Source organism: Filicampus tigris, chromosome 9 (genome assembly GCF_054856515.1).
Source record: "Filicampus tigris isolate MCC_2025a chromosome 9, RoL_Ftig_1.0, whole genome shotgun sequence".
Classification (NCBI taxonomy): domain Eukaryota; kingdom Metazoa; phylum Chordata; class Actinopteri; order Syngnathiformes; family Syngnathidae; genus Filicampus; species Filicampus tigris.
In genome coordinates, this window is record NC_141225.1 from 31,825 (window position 1) to 50,878 (window position 19,054).

Sequence of the window (19,054 nt, forward strand, 5' to 3'; positions counted from 1 at the left end):
TGTGCCGAAGCAGAAAGTGACATTAATTTTACTATACAAGTAACGCCTGTCAAGAAGGCACAGAAGAGCACAGGGGAGTGCGCAGCAACATACGTCGTTTTAAGGCACAAAAAAACATATTGTCTATGAAGTAAGGGCTTTAAAACCATATTTGGGGGCAGGCAAGTTCCTTTGAGTGCCTTAAATTGATGAAAATGATCATTTTCAACACTTTTGTGCTCAATTTGGACATAAAAAACGAAAGGCTGCCAAATCAAAACCAAAGGCTATAGGTGCATATCTAGCATAAATTCACGCCTAGAAGGAGAAAGTGACATTAATTTTAATGTACACACGTAACCCCTATCAAAATAACTGCACGTGGCCAAACTGTCATTTTCAGGAGCTGAAAAGCTCAAATTGGACATAAAACAAAAACCTACTAAATCCAAACTAAAGGTGCTAGATTCATATCTACAAGTGTATCTAATATAAATAAATGCGCTGAAATGGAAAATGACATTAATTTAAGTGTACATGTAAACGCACAGGGGACAGCGCAGCCGCACACTTCGTTTTAAGCCACAAAACAAATAATTCTCGATTAAGTAAGGGCTTTATAACCATATCTGTGGGCGGGCAAGTTCCCCTGAGTGGCTTACGTTGATGAAAATTATAATTTTCAACACTTTTCTCCGAGTCAAAATTCAGCGGGTCGCCTGAAAAATATGACAGAGAAAGGTGTGCTTTTGGCGGACAGCCAAGGCGGAGGAGTCGGCCCGTGCGGTTGGAGCTCGGCACTGTGAATCATTGCTGCCAAATCCAAACCACAGGTTGTACATGCATATTTACAAGTATATCCAGCATAAATATACGTGCCAAAGCAGAAAGTGACATTAATTTCAGTATAAAAGTAATGCCTTTCAAGAAAGGAACACATAGAGCACAGGGGAGAGCGCAGCCACACATGTCGTTTTAAGGTACAAAACAACAAATTTTCTATGAAGTAAGGACTTTACAACCATATTTGGGGGCGGTCAAGTTCCCCTGAGTGGCTTAAAATGATGAAAATTATAATTTTCAACACTTATCTACGAGTTTAAATTCGGTGGGGCGCCTGAAAAATATGACCTAGAAAGGTGTGCTTTTGGCGGACAGCCAAGGCGGAGGAGTCGGCCCCTACCGTTGGAGCTCGGCACTGTGAACCATTGCTGCCAAATCCAAACCACAGGTTGTTACATGCATATTTACAAGTGTATCTAGCATAAATATACGTGCCAAAACAGAAAGTGACATTCATTTCAGCATACAAGTAACGCCTTTCAAGAAAGGAACACGAAGAGCACAGGGGAGAGCGCAGCCACACACGTCGTTTTAAGATACAAAACAACAAATTTTCTATGAAGTAAGGACTTTACAACCATATTTGGGGGCGGTCAAGTTCCCCTGAGTGGCTTAAAATGATGAAAATTTTCATTTTCAACACTTATCTACGAGTTTAAATTCGGCGGGGCGCCTGAAAAATATGACCTAGAAAGGTGTGCTTTTGGCAGACAGCCAAGGCTGAGGAGTCGGCCCCTACGGTTGGAGCTCGGCACTGTGAACCATTGCTGCCAAATCCAAACCACAGGTTGTTACATGCATATTTACAAGTGTATCTAGCATAAATATACGTGCCAAAACAGAAAGTGACATTCATTTCAGCATACAAGTAACGCCTTTCAAGAAAGGAACACGAAGAGCACAGGGGACAGCGCAGCCACACACGTCGTTTTAAGGCACAAAACAACAAATTGTCTATGAAGTAATGGCTTTACAACAATATTTGGTGTAGGGAAAGATCCCCTGAGTGTCCTTAAATGATGAAAATTATCATTTTCAACACTTATCTACGAGTTGAAATTCGGCGGGGTACTTGAAAAATATGAACGAGAAAGGTGTGCTTTTGGTGGATAGCCAAGGCGGAGGAGTTGGCTCCTGCGGTTCGTGCTCCGCACTGCGAATCAATGCTGCCAAATCCAAACCACAGGTTGTAGATGCATATTTACAAGTGTATCTAGCATAAATACAAGTGCCGAAGCAGAAAATAACATTCATTTCAGTATACAAGTTCTGCCTGTCAAGAAAGGCACACGAAGAGCACAGGGGACAGAGCAGCCACACACGTCGTTTTAAGGCACAAAACAACAATTTTTCGATGAAGTAAGGGCTTTACAACCATATTTGGGGGAGGGTACGTTGCCCCGAGTGTCCAATGATGAAAATTATCATTTTCAACACTTATCTACGAGTTGAAATTCGGCGGGGCACCTGAAAAATATGAACGAGAAAGGTGTGCTTTTGGTGGATAGCCAAGGCGGAGGAGTTGGCCCCTGCGGTTCGAGCTCCGCACTGCGAATCAATGCTGCCAAATCCAAACCACAGGTTGTAGATGCATATTTACAAGTGTATCTAGCATAAATACACGTGCCGAAGCAGAAAGTAACATTCATTTCAGTATACAAGTTACGCCTGTCAAGAAAGGCTCACCAAGAGCACAGGGGACAGAGCAGCCACACACGTCGTTTTAAGGCACAAAACAACAATTTTTCGATGAAGTAAGGGCTTTACAACCATATTTGGGGGAGGGTACGTTCCCCTGAGTGTCCTTAAATGATGAAAATTATCATTTTCAACACTTATCTACGAGTTGAAATTCGGCGGGGCACCTAAAAAATATGAACGAGAAAGGTGTGCTTTTGGTGGATAGCCAAGGCGGCCCCTGCGGTTGGAGCTCCGCACTGCGAATGAATGCTGCCAAAATCCAAACCACAGGTTGTACAGGCATATTTACAAGTGTATCTTGCATAAATATACGTGCCAAAGCAGAAAGTGACATTAATTTCAGCATACAAGTAACACCTTTAAGAAAGACACACGAAGAGCACAGGGGACAGCGCAGCCACACACGTCGTTTTAAGGCACAAAAAAACAAATTGTCTATGAAGTAAGGGCTTTAAAACCATATTTGGGGGCGGGCAAGTTCCTTTGAGCGCCTTAAATTGATGAAAATGATCATTTCAACACTTTGTGCTTAATTTGGACATAAAAAACAAAAGGCTGCCAAATCAAAACCAAAGGATATAGATGCATATGTACACGTATATCTAGCATTAATTCACGCCTAGAAGGAGAAAGTGACATTAATTTTAGTGTACACGTAACCCCTATCAAAATAACTGCACGTGGCCAAACTGTCATTTTCAGGAGCTGAAAAGCTCAAATTGGACATAAAACAAAAACCTACTAAATCCAAACTAAAGGTGCTAGATTCATATCTACAAGTGTATCTAATATAAATAAATGCGCTGAAATGGAAAATGACATTAATTTAAGTGTACATGTAAACGCACAGGGGACAGCGCAGCCGCACACTTCGTTTTAAGCCACAAAACAAATAATTCTCGATTAAGTAAGGGCTTTATAACCATATCTGTGGGCGGGCAAGTTCCCCTGAGTGGCTTACGTTGATGAAAATTATAATTTTCAATACTTTTCTCCGAGTCAAAATTCAGCGGGTCGCCTGAAAAATATGACCGAGAAAGGTGTGCTTTTGGCGGACAGCCAAGGCGGAGGAGTCGGCCCGTGCGGTTGGAGCTCGGCACTGTGAATCATTGCTGCCAAATCCAAACCACAGGTTGTACATGCATATTTACAAGTATATCCAGCATAAATATACGTGCCAAAGCAGAGAGTGACATTAATTTCAGTATAAAAGTAACGCCTTTCAAGAAAGGCACACGAAGACCACAGGGGACAGCGCAGCCACACACGTCGTTTTAAGGCACAAAACAACAAATTGTCTATGAAGTAATGGCTTTACAACAATATTTGGTGTAGGGAAAGATGCCCTGAGTGTCCTTAAATGATGAAAATTATCATTTTCAAAACTTATCTACGAGTTGAAATTCGGCGGGGTACTTGAAAAATATGAACGAGAAAGGTGTGCTTTTGGTGGATAGCCAAGGCGGAGGAGTTGGCTCCTGCGGTTCGTGCTCCGCACTGCGAATCAATGCTGCCAAATCCAAACCACAGGTTGTAGATGCATATTTACAAGTGTATCTAGCATAAATACACGTGCCGAAGCAGAAAGTAACATTCATTTCAGTATACAAGTTCCGCCTGTCAAGAAAGGCACACGAAGAGCACAGGGGACAGAGCAGCCACACACGTCGTTTTAAGGCACAAAACAACAATTTTTCGATGAAGTAAGGGCTTTACAACCATATTTGGGGGAGGGTACGTTCCCCTGAGTGTCCTTAAATGATGAAAATTATCATTTTCAACACTTATCTACGAGTTGAAATTCGGCGGGGTACTTGAAAAATATGAACGAGAAAGGTGTGCTTTTGGTGGATAGCCAAGGCGGAGGAGTTGGCTCCTGCGGTTCGTGCTCCGCACTGCGAATCAATGCTGCCAAATCCAAACCACAGGTTGTAGATGCATATTTACAAGTGTATCTAGCATAAATACACGTGCCGAAGCAGAAAGTAACATTCATTTCAGTATACAAGTTCCGCCTGTCAAGAAAGGCACACGAAGAGCACAGGGGACAGAGCAGCCAAACACGTCGTTTTAAGGCACAAAACAACAATTTTTCGATGAAGTAAGGGCTTTACAACCATATATGGGGGAGGGTACGTTCCCCTGAGTGTCCTTAAATGATGAAAATTATCATTTTCAACACTTATCTACGAGTTGAAATTCGGCGGGGCACCTGTGAAAAATATGAACGAGAAAGGTGTGCTTTTGGTGGATAGCCAAGGCGGAGGAGTCGGCCCCTGCGGTTGGAGCTCCGCACTGCGAATGAATGGTGCCAAATCCAAACCACAGGTTGTAAATGCATATTTACAAGTGTATCTAGCATAAATATACGTGCCAAAGCAGAAAGTGACATTAATTTCAGCATACAAGTAACACCTTTAAGAAAGGCACACGAAGAGCACAGGGGACAGCGCAGCCACACACGTCGTTTTAAGGCACAAAACAACAAATTGTCTATGAAGTAAGGGCTTCACAACAATATTTGGGGTAGGGAAAGATCCCCTGAGTGGCTTAAGTTGATGAAAATTATCATTTTCAACAGTTTTCTTCGAGTCGAAATTCGGCGGGTCGCCTGAAAAATATGAACGACAAAGGTATGCTTTTGGCGAATAGCCAAAGCGGAGGAGTTGAACCCTACGGTTGGAGCTCGGCACTGTGAATCACTGCTGCCAAATCGAAACCACTGGTTGTACATGCATATTTACAAGCGTATCTAGCATAAATATACGTGCCGAAGCAGAAAGTGACATCAATTTCAGTATACAAGTAATGCATTTCAAGAAAGGAACACGAAGTGCACAGGGGACAGCGCAGCCACACACGTCGTTTTAAGGCACAAAACAACAAATTGTCTATAAAGGAAGGCCTTTACAACCATATTTGGGGGCGGGCAAATTCCCCTGAGTGGCTTAAGTTGATGAAAATTATCATTTTCAACACTTTTCTTCGAGTCGAAATTCGGCGGGTCGCCTGAAAAATATGAACGAGAAAGGTATGGTTTTGGCGAATAGCCAAAGCGGAGGAGGTGGCCCCTACGGTAAGAGCTCGGCACTGTGAATCACTGCTGCCAAATCGAAACCACTGGTTGTACATGCATATTTACATGCGTATCTAAAATAAATATACGTGCCGAAGCAGAAAGTTACATTAATTTCAGTATACAAGTAATGCCTTTCAAGAAACGAACACGAAGAGCACAGGGGACAGCGCAGCCACACACGTCGTTTTAGGGCACAAAACAACAAATTGTCTATGAAGGAAGGGCTTTACAACCATATTTGGGGGCGGGCGAGTTCCCCTGAGTGGCTTAAATTGATGAAAATTATAATTTTCAACACTCAGAGTCGAAATTCGGCGGGTCGCCTGAAATATATGAACGAGAAAGGTGTGCTTTTGGCGCATAGCCAAGGCGGAGGAGTCGGCCCCTACGGTTGGACCTCAGCACTGTGAATCACTGCTGCCAAATCCAAATCACAGCTTGTATGCATATTTACACGTGTATCCATCATAAATATACGTGCCGAATCAGAAAGTGACATTAATTTCAGTATGAAAATAACGCCTTGAAGAAAGGCACAAGAAGGGCACAGGGGACAGCGCAGACACACACGTCGTTTTAAGGCACAAAACAACAAATTGTCTATAAAGGAAGGCCTTTACAACCATATTTGGGGGCGGTCAAGTTCCCCTGAGTGGCTTAAGTTGATGAAAATTATCATTTTCAACACTTTTCTCCAAGTCGAAATTCGATTGGTCACCTGAAAAATATGACCGAGAAAGTTGTGCTTTTGGTGGATAGCCAAGGCGGAGGAGTCGACCCCTGCGGTTGGACCTCCGCATTATGAATCAATGCTGCCAAATCCAAACCACAGGTTGTAGATGCATATTTACAAGTGTGTCTAGCATAAATATACGTGCCAAAGCAGAAAGTGACATTCATTTCAGCATACAAGTAACGTCTTTCAAGAAAGGCACACGAAGAGCACAGGGGACAGCGCAGCCACACACGTCGTTTTAAGGCACAAAACAACAAATTGCCTATGAAGTAAGGGCTTTACAACCATATTTTGGGGAGGGTAAGTTCCCTTGAGTGTCTTAAAAGGATGAAAATGATAATTTTTAACACTTATCTACGAGTCGAAATTCGGCGTGGCGCCTGAAAAATATGACCTAGAAAGGTGTGCTTTTGGCGGACAGCCAAGGCGGAGGAGTCGGCCCCTACGGTTGGAGCTCGGCACTGTGAATCACTGCTACCATATCCAAACCACAGGTTGTACATGCATATTTACAAGTGTATCTAGAATAAATATACGTGCCGAAGCAGAAAGTGACATTAATTTTACTATACAAGTAACGCCTGTCAAGAAGGCACAGAAGAGCACAGGGGAGTGCGCAGCAACACACGTCGTTTTAAAGCACAAAAAAACAAATTGTCTATGAAGTAAGGGCTTTAAAATAACATTTGGGGGCAGGCAAGTTCCTTTGAGTGCCTTAAATTGATGAAAATGATCATTTTCAACACTTTTGTGCTCAATTTGGACATAAAAAACAAAAGGCTGCCAAATCAAAACCAAAGGCTATAGATGCATATGTACACGTGTATCTAGCAAAAAATTCACGCCTCAAAGGAGAAAGTGACAATAATTTTAGTGTACACGTAACCCCTATATAAATAACTGCACGTGGCCAAACTGTCATTTTCAGGCGCTGAAACGCTCATTTTGGACATAAAAAAACAAAAGGCTGCTAAATCAAAACCAAAGGCTATAATGCATAATTACACGTGTATCTAGCATTAATACACGCCTAGAAGGAGAAAATGACATTAATTTTAGTGTACACGTAACACATCAAAATAACTGCACGTGGCCGAACTGTCATTTTCAGGCGCTGAAACGCTCATTTTGGACATAAAAAACAAAAGGCTGGCAAATCCAAACCAAAGTATGTAGATGCATATTTATATATGTATCTAGCATAAATACACGTCCCTAAGCATAAAATGACATTCAATCAGTGTACACGTAACCCCTTATGAAAATAACTGCACGTGGCCAAACTGTCACTTTCAGGCGCTGAAACGCTCATTTTGGACATAAAAGACCAAAAGGCTTTCAAATCAAAACCAAAGGCTGTAGATGCATATTTACACGTGTATCTAGCATAAATAAACCTCTGAAAGCATAAAATGACATTTCAGTGCACACGTAACCCCTATCAAAATAACTGCACGTGGCCAAACTGTCACTTTCAGGCGCTGAAACGCTCATTTTGGACATAAAAAACTAAAAGTCTGCCAAATCAAAACCAAAGACTGTAGATGCATATTTACAAGAGTATCTAGCATAAATAAACCTCTGAAAGCATAAAATGACATTAATTCCAGTTTACACATAACCCTTATCAAAATAACTGCAGGTGGCCAAACTGTCACTTTCAGGCGCTGAAACGCTCATTTTGGACATAAAAGACCAAAAGGCTTTCAAATCAAAACCAAAGGCTGTAGATGCATATTTACACGTGTATCTAGCATAAATAAACCTCTGAAAGCATAAAATGAAATTAATTTCAGTTTACACGTAACCCCTATCAAAATAACAGCACGTGGCCAAACTGTCATTTTCAGGAGCTGAAAAGCTCAAATTGGACATAAAACAAAAACCTAATAAATCCAAACAAAAGGTGCTAGATTCATATCTACAAGTGTATCTAATATAAATAAATGCGCTGAAATGGAAAATGACATTAATTTCAGTGTACATGTAAACGACTCTGTCAAAAAGCCCAGGAAGAGCACAGGGGACAGCGCAGCCGCACACTTCGTTTTAAGCCACAAAGCAACAAATTGTCGATTAAGTCAGGGCTTTCGTATCTGGGGGCGGGCAAGTTCCCCTGAGTGGCTTACGTTGATGAAAATTATAATTTTCAACACTTTTCTCCGAGTCGAAATTCGGCGGGTATCCTGAAAAATATTACTGAGAAAGGTGTGGTTTTGGCGGACAGCCAAGGCGGAGGAGTCGGCCCCTACGGTTGGAGCTCGGCACTGTGAATCACTGCTGCCAAATCCAAACCACAGGTTGTACATGCATATTTACAAGTGTATCTATCATAAATATACGTTCCGAAGCAGAAAGTGACATTAATTTCAGTATACAAGTAACGCCTTTCAAGAAAGGCACACGAAGAGCACAGGGGACAGCGCAGCCACACACGACGTTTTAAGGCACAAAACAACAAATAGTCTATGAAGTAAGGGCTTTACAATCATATTTGGGGGCGGGCAAGTTCCCCTGAGTGGCTTAAATTGATGAAAATTGTAATTTTCAACACTTTTCTCCGAGTCGAAATTCGGCGGGTCGCCTGAAAAATATGACCGAGAAAGGTGTGCTTTTGGCGCATAGCCAAGGCGGAGGAGTCGGCCCCTACGGTTGGAGCTCCACACTGCGAATCAATGCTGCCAAATCCAAACCACAGGTTGTACATGTATATTTACAAGTGTATCTACCATAAATATACATGCCGAAGCAGAAAGTGACATTAATTTCAATATACAAGAAACGCCTTCAAGAATGGCACACGAAGAGCACAGGGGACAGCGCAGACACACACGTCGTTTTAAGGTACAAAACAACAAATTGTCTATGAAGTAAGGACTTTACAACCATATTTTGAGGCGGTCAAGTTCCCCTGAGTGGCTTAAGTTGATGAAAATTATAATTTTCAACACTTTTCTCCGAGTCGAAATTCGGTTGGTCGCCTGAAAAATATGACCGAGAAAGTTGTGCTTTTGGTGGATAGCCAAGGCGGAGGAGTCGGCCACTGCGGTTGGACCTCCGCACTGTGAATCAATGCTGCCAAATCCAAACCACAGGTTGTAGATGTATATTTACAAGTGTATCTAGCAATTATACACGCTCCGAAGCAGAAAGTAACATTCATTTCAGTATACAAGTTACTTCTGTCAAGAAAGGCACACGAAGAGCACAGAGGACAGCGCAGCCACACACGTCGTTTTAAGGCACAAAACAACAAATTGTCGATGAAGTAAGGACTTTACAACCATATTTGGAAGCGGTCAAGTTAAACTGAGTGGCTTAAGTTGATGAAAATTATAATTTTCAACACTTTTCTCCGAGTCGAAATTCGGTTGGTCGCCTGAAAAATATGACCGAGAAAGTTGTGTTTTTGGTGGATAGCCAAGGCGGAGGAGTCGGCCCCTGCGGTTGGACCTCAGCACTGTGAATCACTGCTGCCAAATCCAAACCACAGGTTCTACATGCATATTTACAAGTGTATCTAGAATAAATATACGTGCCGAAGCAAAAAGTGACAATATTTACACTATACAAGTAACGCCTGTCAAGAAAGGCACAGAAGAGCACAGGGGACTGCACAGCCACACACGTCGTTTTAAGGCACAAAAAAACAAATTGTCTACGAAATAAGGGCTTTACAACCATATTTGGGGGCGGGCATGTTCCCCTGAGTGCCTTAAATTGATGAAAATTATAATTTTCAACACTTTTTTCCGAGTCGAAATTCGGCGGGTCACCCGAAAAATATGACCGAGAAAGGTGTGCTTTTGGCAGATTGCCAAGGCGGAGGAGTCGGCCCCTACGGTTGGAGCTCGGCACTGTGAATCACTGCTACCATATCCAAACCACAGGTTCTACATGCATATTTACAAGTGTATCTAGAATAAATATACGTGCCGAAGCAAAAAGTGACAATATTTACACTATACAAGTAACGCCTGTCAAGAAAGGCACAGAAGAGCACAGGGGACTGCGCAGCCACACACGTCGTTTTAAGGCACAAGAAAACAAATTGTCTACGAAGTAAGGGCTTTACAACCATATTTGGGGGCGGGCAAGTTCCCCTTAGAGCCTTAAATTGATGAAAATTATCATTTTCAACACTTTTCTCCGAGTCGAAATTCGGCGGGTCGCCTGAAAAATATGAGCGAGAAAGGTGTGCTTTTTATGGATAGCCAAGGCGGAGGAGTCGGCCCCTACGGTTGGAGCACCGCACTGTGAATCACGGCTGCCCAATCCAAACTAAATGTTGTAGATGCATATTTACAAGTGTATCTAGCATAAATATACGTGCCGAAGCAGAATGTGACATTAATTTCAGTATACAAGTAACGCCTTCAAGAAAGGCACACAAAGAGCACAGGGGACAGTGCAGCCATGCACGGCGTTTCAAGCCACAAAACAAAAATTTGTTTCCGAAGTGAGGGCTTTACAACCATATTTGGGGGAGGGCAAGGTCCCCTGAGTTGCTTAAATTGTTGAAAATTATAATTTTTAACACTTTTCTCCGAGTCGAAATCTGGCGGGTCGCCATAGAAATTTGACTGAGAAATGTGTAATTTTGGCGTGTAGCCAAGGCGGAGGAGTCGGCCCCTATGGTTGGAGCACTGCACTTTGAATCACGGCTGCCAAATCCAAACCAAAGGTTGTAGATGCATATTTATACGTGTATCTAGCACAAATATACGTGCCAAAGCAGAAATTGACATTAATTTCAGTATACAAGTAACGCCTGTCAACAAAAGCACACGAAGACAGGGGACCGCGCTGCCAAACACGAAGTTTTAAGGCACAAAACAACAATTGTCTCTGAAGTGAGGCTTTTATTTGGGGGCGGGCAAGTGGTTTGATTTATTAAATTCATATTTTTCAAGACTCTTCTCAGAGTCGAAATTCGGCGGGTCGCCATAAAATTTCTGACCGAAGAAGGTGTGCTTTCGGCGGATAGCCAAGGCGCAGGAGTCAGCCCCTACGATTGGAGCTCAGCACTTTGATTCACGGCTGCCAAATCCAAACCAAAGTTTGTAGATATATATTTACACACATGTATCCAGCAGGAATATACACTGCAAAGCAGAAAATGACAATAATTTCAGTGTAGATGTAATGCCTTTCAAGAAAAGCACACGAACAGCACAGGTGACAGCGCAGCCACGCACGGCATTTTAAGCCACAAAACAAATATTTGTCGATGAAGTAAGGACTTCACAACCATATTTGGGGGAGGGAAAGTTCCCCTGAGTGGCTTAAGTTTATGAAAATTATAATTTTCAACACTTCTCTCCGGGTCGAAATTCGGCGGGTCACCTGAAAAATCTGACCGAGAAAGGTGTGCTTTTTGCGGATAGCCAAGGCGGAGGAGTCGGCCCCTACGGTTGGAGCTCTGCACTGTGAATCACTGCTGCCAAATCCAAATCACAGTTTGTACATATATATTTACAAGTGTACCTAGCATAAATATACGTGCCGAAGCAGAAAGTGACATTAATTTCAGTATACAAGTAACGCCTTCAAGAAAGGCACACGAAGACCACAGGGGACAGTGCAGCCACACACGTCGTTTTAAGCCACAAAACAACAAATTGTCGATGAAGTAAGGGTTTTACAACCATATTTGGGGGAGGGCAAGTTCCTCTGAGTGGCCTAAGTATATGAAAAATATAATTTTCAATACTTATCTCCGAGTCGAAATCCGGCGGGGCACCTGAAAAAGATGACAGAGAAAGGTGTGCTTTTGGCGGATAGCCAAGGCGGAGGAGTTGGCCCCTACGGTTGGAGCTCCGCACTGTGAATCACTGCTGCCAAATCGAAACCAGAGGTTGTACATGCATATTTACAAGTGTATTTAGCATAAATATACGTGCCGAAGCAGAAAGTGACATTAATTTCACTATACAAGTAACGCCTTCAAGAAAGGCACACGAAGAGCACATGGGACACAACGCAGCCGCACACGTCGTTTTAAGCCACAAAACAACAAATTGTCGATGAAGTAAGGGCTTTACAGCCATATTTGGGGGAGGGCAAGTTCCCCTGATTGGCTTAAGTATATGAAAATTATAATTTTCAACACTTATCTCCGAGTCGAAATTCGGCGGGTCGCCTGAAAAATATGACCGAGAAAGGTGTGCTTTTGGCGCATAGCCAAGGCGGAGGAGTCGGCCCCTACGGTTGGAGCTCCACACTGCGAATCACGGCTGCCCAATCCAAACTAAATGTTGTAGATGCATATTTACAAGTGTATCTAGCATAAATATTGTGCGGTCAAGGTCCCCTGAGTGGCTGAGGTTGATGAAAATGATCATTTTCAACACTTTTCTCCAAGTCGAAATTCGTCGGGTCGGCAGAAAAATGTGAATGAGAAAGGTATGCTTTCGGCGGATAGCCAAGGCAGAGGAGTCTGCCCCTGCAGTTGGAGCTCTGCACTTTGATTAACGGCTACCAAATCCAAACCAAAGGTTGTAAATGCATATTTACACATGTATTCAGTATAAATATACGTGCTGAAGCAGAAAGTGACATTAATTTCTGTGTACACGTAACGCCTGGCAACTAAAGGACTTCGAAGAGCACAGGGGACAGCGCAGCCACACACGTAGTTTTTAGCCACAAAATAACAAATTGTCACCAAAGTTAGGGCTTTACAACCATATTTGGGGGTGGGCAAGTTCCCCTGAGTGGCTTAAGTTGATGAAAATGAGCATTTTCAACACTTTTGTCCGAGTCGAAATTTGGCGGGTCGCCTGAAAAATGTGACCGAGAAAGGTATGCTTTCGGCGGATAGCCAAGGCGGAGGAGTCGGCTCCAACGGTTGGAGCTCCGCACTTTGATTCACTGCTGCCAAATCCAAACCAAAGGTTCTACATACGTATTGTGGTGCTCACGAGGCAGAGAGAGGTATAGAGCACTTTTTATTCATTCAAGCAGTAGAACGGCTTACAACTAACTCACACAATGACAGGTGCAGGGAAGTCATGGTGCAACAGCAATAACAAAGCTATTGCGGGGCAACAAACGGAGCTGTACTCCTGAAAACAATGGACACAGTACAAACAACACCCGAGGCAACAGACACACTCGCCAAATCAAGCTGTCATCCACAAGATGCTGATCCGCATAGCATCACGCGGATCTGCAAAGCATGCTGGGAGGTTGACATGCTCCCGGCGTCGCTACACAGCCCCCACCTAGCTGGCTAGCTGTCCTCAGCAACCACAGCGTCCATTACGTAGTACCGTACATATGCAGGGGGTCGGTGATGACGCAGAGTCCGTCGAGGTGGACCCCCAGTATGGGGGGACTGGTGTTCTTCTGTCTGTTCCTCAACCAAGGCCTCCACCTCTGGGGATGCTCGCGGTGAATAGGGGGCGAGACGATCACGGTGGAGGACCACCACCCGATTCCTGCTCAGAAGTCGCACCCGATACACCACATCGGACAGTTTCTCGAGGATGGTGCACGGCCCCACCCAGTGGCTCATGAGCTTGGTAGATAAACCCCTCCGTCTCACCGGGCTGTAGACCCAAACTTGTGCTCCCACGTCCAGGTCTTTCCCTCTGCAGCGAGCGTCATACGCCCTCTTCTGACAACAGCCGGCTTGGCCCAGAGTCTGTTGGACTACCTCATGCACCTCCCGCAGTCGGTCCCGCAGCTGGCCATAGTAATCCATGCCAGCCTCGCCCTCCACCTCCGGTTCAGGAGGAGGACCGAACACCAGGTCAACAGGGGTTCGAAGCTCTCGTCCAAACAAGAGGGCTGCCGGGGTGCATTGACTCGTTGACTCTTGGACCGCCGTCCGGTATGCCCACAAGACCAAGGGCAAATGCAGGTCCCAATCACGTTGCTGGTGGCTGGTCAAGATGGCGAGTTGGGTGGCCAGAGTGCGGTTGAACCGTTCCACCAAGCCATCACTCAGCGGGTGCAGTGGCGTGGTGCGAGTCTTCCTGATGCCGAGTCTCTTGCCTGATGCTGAGTCTCTCGCCAAAGACCTTGTCCTCGAAGTTCCGCCCCTGATCGCTATGCAATTCCACTGGAGCACTAAACCGGCAGAACATCTCGTTTACCAAATGTTCAACAGTAGTAGTGGCACTTTGGTCAGGAACGGCATAAGCTTCGGGCCGCTTGGTGAAGTAATCCATTGCCACCAGGACAGAGCGGTTCCCCCAATCCGTGATTGGAAAGGGGCTCAGGATGTCAACGGCCACACGCTCCATGGGTGCTCCCACCTGGTACTGCTGTAGGGGGGCATGTGAGCGCTGTGTCAGACCCTTCTGTGCTGTACAGGTGTCACAACGATGCACGTGTATCTCCACGTCTTGGCGACACCCTGGCCAATAGAAACGGGAACGGAGGCGTAGCAGAGTCTTTGTGACCCCGAAGTGACCAGTTCCAACCGAGCCATGGACAAGCCGAAGCACTTGTGCCCTCAAGTCACGCGGTACCAGGAGTTGGACGACGTCCCGAGTGCCGGACAGGTTCCTCCAACGGCGGTAGAGGAGCTGGTCGTGAACGACAAGGCTGGTCCACTGCGAGTGGAGTGCCTTAGTCTCTTGGTCGAGCATGGAGATGGCTGCCCATGCTGGTCGTTGGCCGGCTGTCAGCCATCCTCGGACACGGCCGAGGACATGGTCTGCCTCTTGTGCACGTCTTACCTCCACCAAGTAAACTTCTGCCATGTCTGGGACCACTGTTGGCACTTCATGGTTGGTGGTGGCTTCTTGAAGGGCTGCGGTCATCGCGGACACCGGTTCAGCTTCTTCCTGACGTTGACAATGTCCACAGTCGGTGCAAGGCCGTCGAGACAGGGCATTAGCGTTGGTGTGCTGGCGTCCCGGCCGATGTTGGACTTGGAAGTCATAGTCCTGCAACGTCTCCATCCATCGAGCCAGCTGCCCTTCAGGTTCTCGGAAGTTCAGCAGCCAGGTGAGTGAGGCATGGTCGGTGCGCAGAAGGAATTTTTGCCCGTAAAGATACGGTCGGAACCGGCGGAATGCCAAAACAACAGCCAGCAATTCTCGTCGCGTGACACAGTAGTTCCGCTCAGGCCGGCTGAGAGCACGAGTGTAGTAAGCCACAACTTGCTCACCATGCTCTCCTTCTTGGGACAGCACCGCTCCCACGCCCACGTTGCTGGCGTCGTGTCCACGATGAATGGCCGCTGGAGGTCAGGGTAGGCCAACACTGGAGCCCCAATTAATGCTGTCTTGGGTCGAACGAAGTCTTCATTCCACTGGAATATGTGGCCCTTTTGTGTCAGTCTGTGAAGGGGTGTGGCAATGGTGGCAAAGTCCCGAATGAATCGGCAGTAGTAGGACACCAAGCCCAGGATGCTGCGCAGCTCGCTGATGTTCTCCAGTACCTGCCATTCCTTCACGGCCGCTGTCTTTGCTGGGTCGGTGGCCACCCCTGTTGCATTGATGACATGCCCCAAGAATGCCGTCTCTCGCCTGAACAGGTGGCATTTCTTGGGGTGGAGACGAAGCCTAGCTTGTCGGATGGTGCTGAACACCTCTTGCAGGTGCTCCAGTGCGCCCGAAAAGTTCGCCGCATGGACCAAGAGATCATCCAGGTAGACGACACAGCGGTTGTGTGGAATGTCAGCGAGGACTCTTTCCATCAAGCGTTCAAAGGTGGCGGGAGCATTGCATAGTCCAAATGGCATCACCTTGAACTGCCATAATCCTTGACCCAAGGAAAATGCAGTCTTTGGTCGCGCCTCTGGGGACAGCTCCACTTGCCAGTACCCACTTCGCAGGTCGAGAGAAGTGAACCAGGAGGACCTGGAGATGCAGTCCAGGGCGTCATCAATGCGGGGAAGAGGATAGGAGTCCTTGCGTGTGACTCCATTGAGCCGCCGGTAGTCCACGCAGAACCGCCAGGTGCCATCCTTTTTCCTGACTAGGACCACCGGAGCGGCCCACGGGCTGGACGAAGGCTCTATTATCCCTGCTTCCAGCATCTCTTTGATTTGTTTCTCTGCAGCGGCCCACTTGGCAAAGGGGAGGCGCTGAGGGCGCAGGCGAATGGGGGCCGCATTTCCGGTGTCAATCTCATGCTGGATCAGGCTGGTGTGCGTGCAATCTTGGTCTTTCGCAGCAAAGATGTCCGTGAAGCAGTCTAGCAATCTTCATAACTGGCACTTTTGGTCCGTATCCAACCCTTCGCAGCTTCGTTGGTACAACTCATTGATGGCTTCTATCGTCTCAAGAAGGGGCTTGTGGACCTTGCACTGTGGTCTTTGGGACAGCACACACGTCTGGCGTCAGTTGCACAGATGTGGACTGTAATTCCTCCCCACCAGCGGTGTGCAAGGGGACCACCACAGAGCCCAGTTGTAGCGTAGCTCCCGGTACGTCCACCACCGCCTTCCATTTTGACAAGTCCAACCCTATAACACAGAGGTCTTGAATTTGAGCCAACCAGAACTTGTGATCCACTTGCTGTCCGGCCACCGTCACAGTGAGAGTCTTTGTGCCCCTCATTTTGGCTCTTGTTCCGTTCACAGTCGTGATGTGAAGATTGGTGGATCTCCATCCTCGCGGTCGCGGGCCCTTCGTGTTGGGTAGAATACCTGGGCGGATGAGGGAAATGGTGGACCATGTGTCCACCAAGGCCTTGCACTGTCTCCTGTTGATGTCACAGTACAAGTATAGTCCACACGCCAGGCCAAGGCAGCCTAGGTGCAACTGTTAATGTGGGTTTGTGTGGGAGGAGTTAATGGGTGGCAGTTCTCCCTCTGTGCCACCCTTGCCTAGTTTAACTCCTCAAGAGCAGAACTCTTTGGGGCTGGGGCTGGGCAGTGGCATGCCAAATTTCCTGGCTCTCCACAGCGAAAGCATCCAGCTGGTCGACTGTGTCCCTCCTTTCTACCTGACCCCTTCTGACGTCGCCGCAGCTGGCGTTGAGGTGTGGCTGACACTTGGCAAACGGCCTCATCGTCGTCCTCGCTGTCTTCTTGCTCCGCGCTCCTCTCTAGCTCCGTGCAGCAGGCCCGGTGTGTTGGCCCACTATCTCCCCCGCTGTAACACAGGATGTGCTCGACACGTTCGGCCTCACTCAGGGCAATTGGCAATGTCTTTGGGGCGTGCAGGCGAACGTGCTGCTTGAGTTGCTGTGGTCGAAGGCCCCGAATAAAAGCTTGCAGGGCCAATTCCTCTTGCGCCTCCTGACTGAATGTGCTGTAACCCTGTCGCGCGTGAAGCTGGAGATCTGCGGCATAGGCGCCCAAGCTCTCATTTGTCCTCCGGTGTCAATTGGATAACTTATCTCTGGCGTCATCAGCATAGTTGCAGTGTCCAAAGCGCCATAGCAGGGCCCCCTCGAGCGCTTGCCAGTTAAGCCGCTCGTGTGACTGAAGGTCGGTGAGGATCTGCAGTGCCCTGCCTTCCAACGTGAGAGCAACTTGGATCGCCGTCTCTTCTGCTGACCATCCATTGAAGCGTGCTGCCATTTGAACTTGAATAAGGTACGTCTACGGCGGCCCCTCCCCATTGTAACGTGGCAACTTGGTCATCACTCTCGAACTCGGACTTTCCATAACTTCAGTCGGAGTCCTAATGTTGCTAGCCACGCTCTTCTCTTAGTGTGGAGGGTCGCTCATGACCTCTTCGGAGTGCCCCCTGTGGTTGTAACCTCCAAATGAGGCGGTGCTTGTCTCCTCTTCCGCTCTCCGTTCCAAGGAGTGTCGCGGGGGGTCGGTGCTTGTCTCCTCTTCCGCTCTCCGTTCCAAGGAGCGTCGCGGGGGGTTGCTTGTCACCTCTGCAAGGGGCCCCACCTTGTCAATCACTGCCGCTCTTCGATCTTGGAGGCATCGCTTGCTTGCTCCGTCGGGAAAGTTTAGTCTCTTCTGTTTTGCTTGCTGTGCAATGGTGTCTCTCTCCATCAGTAAGCACGAGATGAACTCTTTAATCTCCTCGATTGCTTCTGACACCAGTGTGGCGCTCACGAGGCAGAGAAAGGTATTGAGCACTTTTTATTTATGCAAGCAGTAGAACGGCTTACAACTAACTCACACAATGACAGGTGCAGGGAAGTCACCACTCGACACATCATGCACAGTCATGGTGCAACAGCAATAACAAAGCTATTGCGGGGCAACGAACGGAGCTGTACTCCTGAAAACAATGGGACAGTACAAACAACACCCGAGGCAACAGACACACTCGCCCAATCAAGCTGTCATCCACAAGATGCTGATCCGCATAGCATCACGCGGATCTGCAAAGCATGCTGGGAGGCTGACGCGCTCCCGGCGTCGCTACAATATTTACACGTGTATCTATCATAAATATATGTGCCAAAGCAGAATGTGACATTAATTTCAGTACACCCGTATTGCCTGTCAAGAAAAGCACACGAATAGCACAGGGGACAGCACAGCCACACACGTCGTTTTAAGCCACAAAACAACAACTTGTCTGTGAAGTGAGGGCTTTACAACCATAATTGGGGGCGGGCAAGTTCCCCTGAGTGGCTTAAGTTGATGAAAATTATAATTTTCAAAACTTTTCACCGAGTCGAAATTCGGCGGTTCACCAGAAAATGTGAACGAGAAAGGTGTGCTTTCGGCGGATAGCCAAGACGGAGGAGTCGGCCCCTACGGTTGGAGCTCCACACTTTGAATTACGGCTGCCAAATCCAAACCAAAGGTTGTAGATGCATATTTACACGTGTATCTA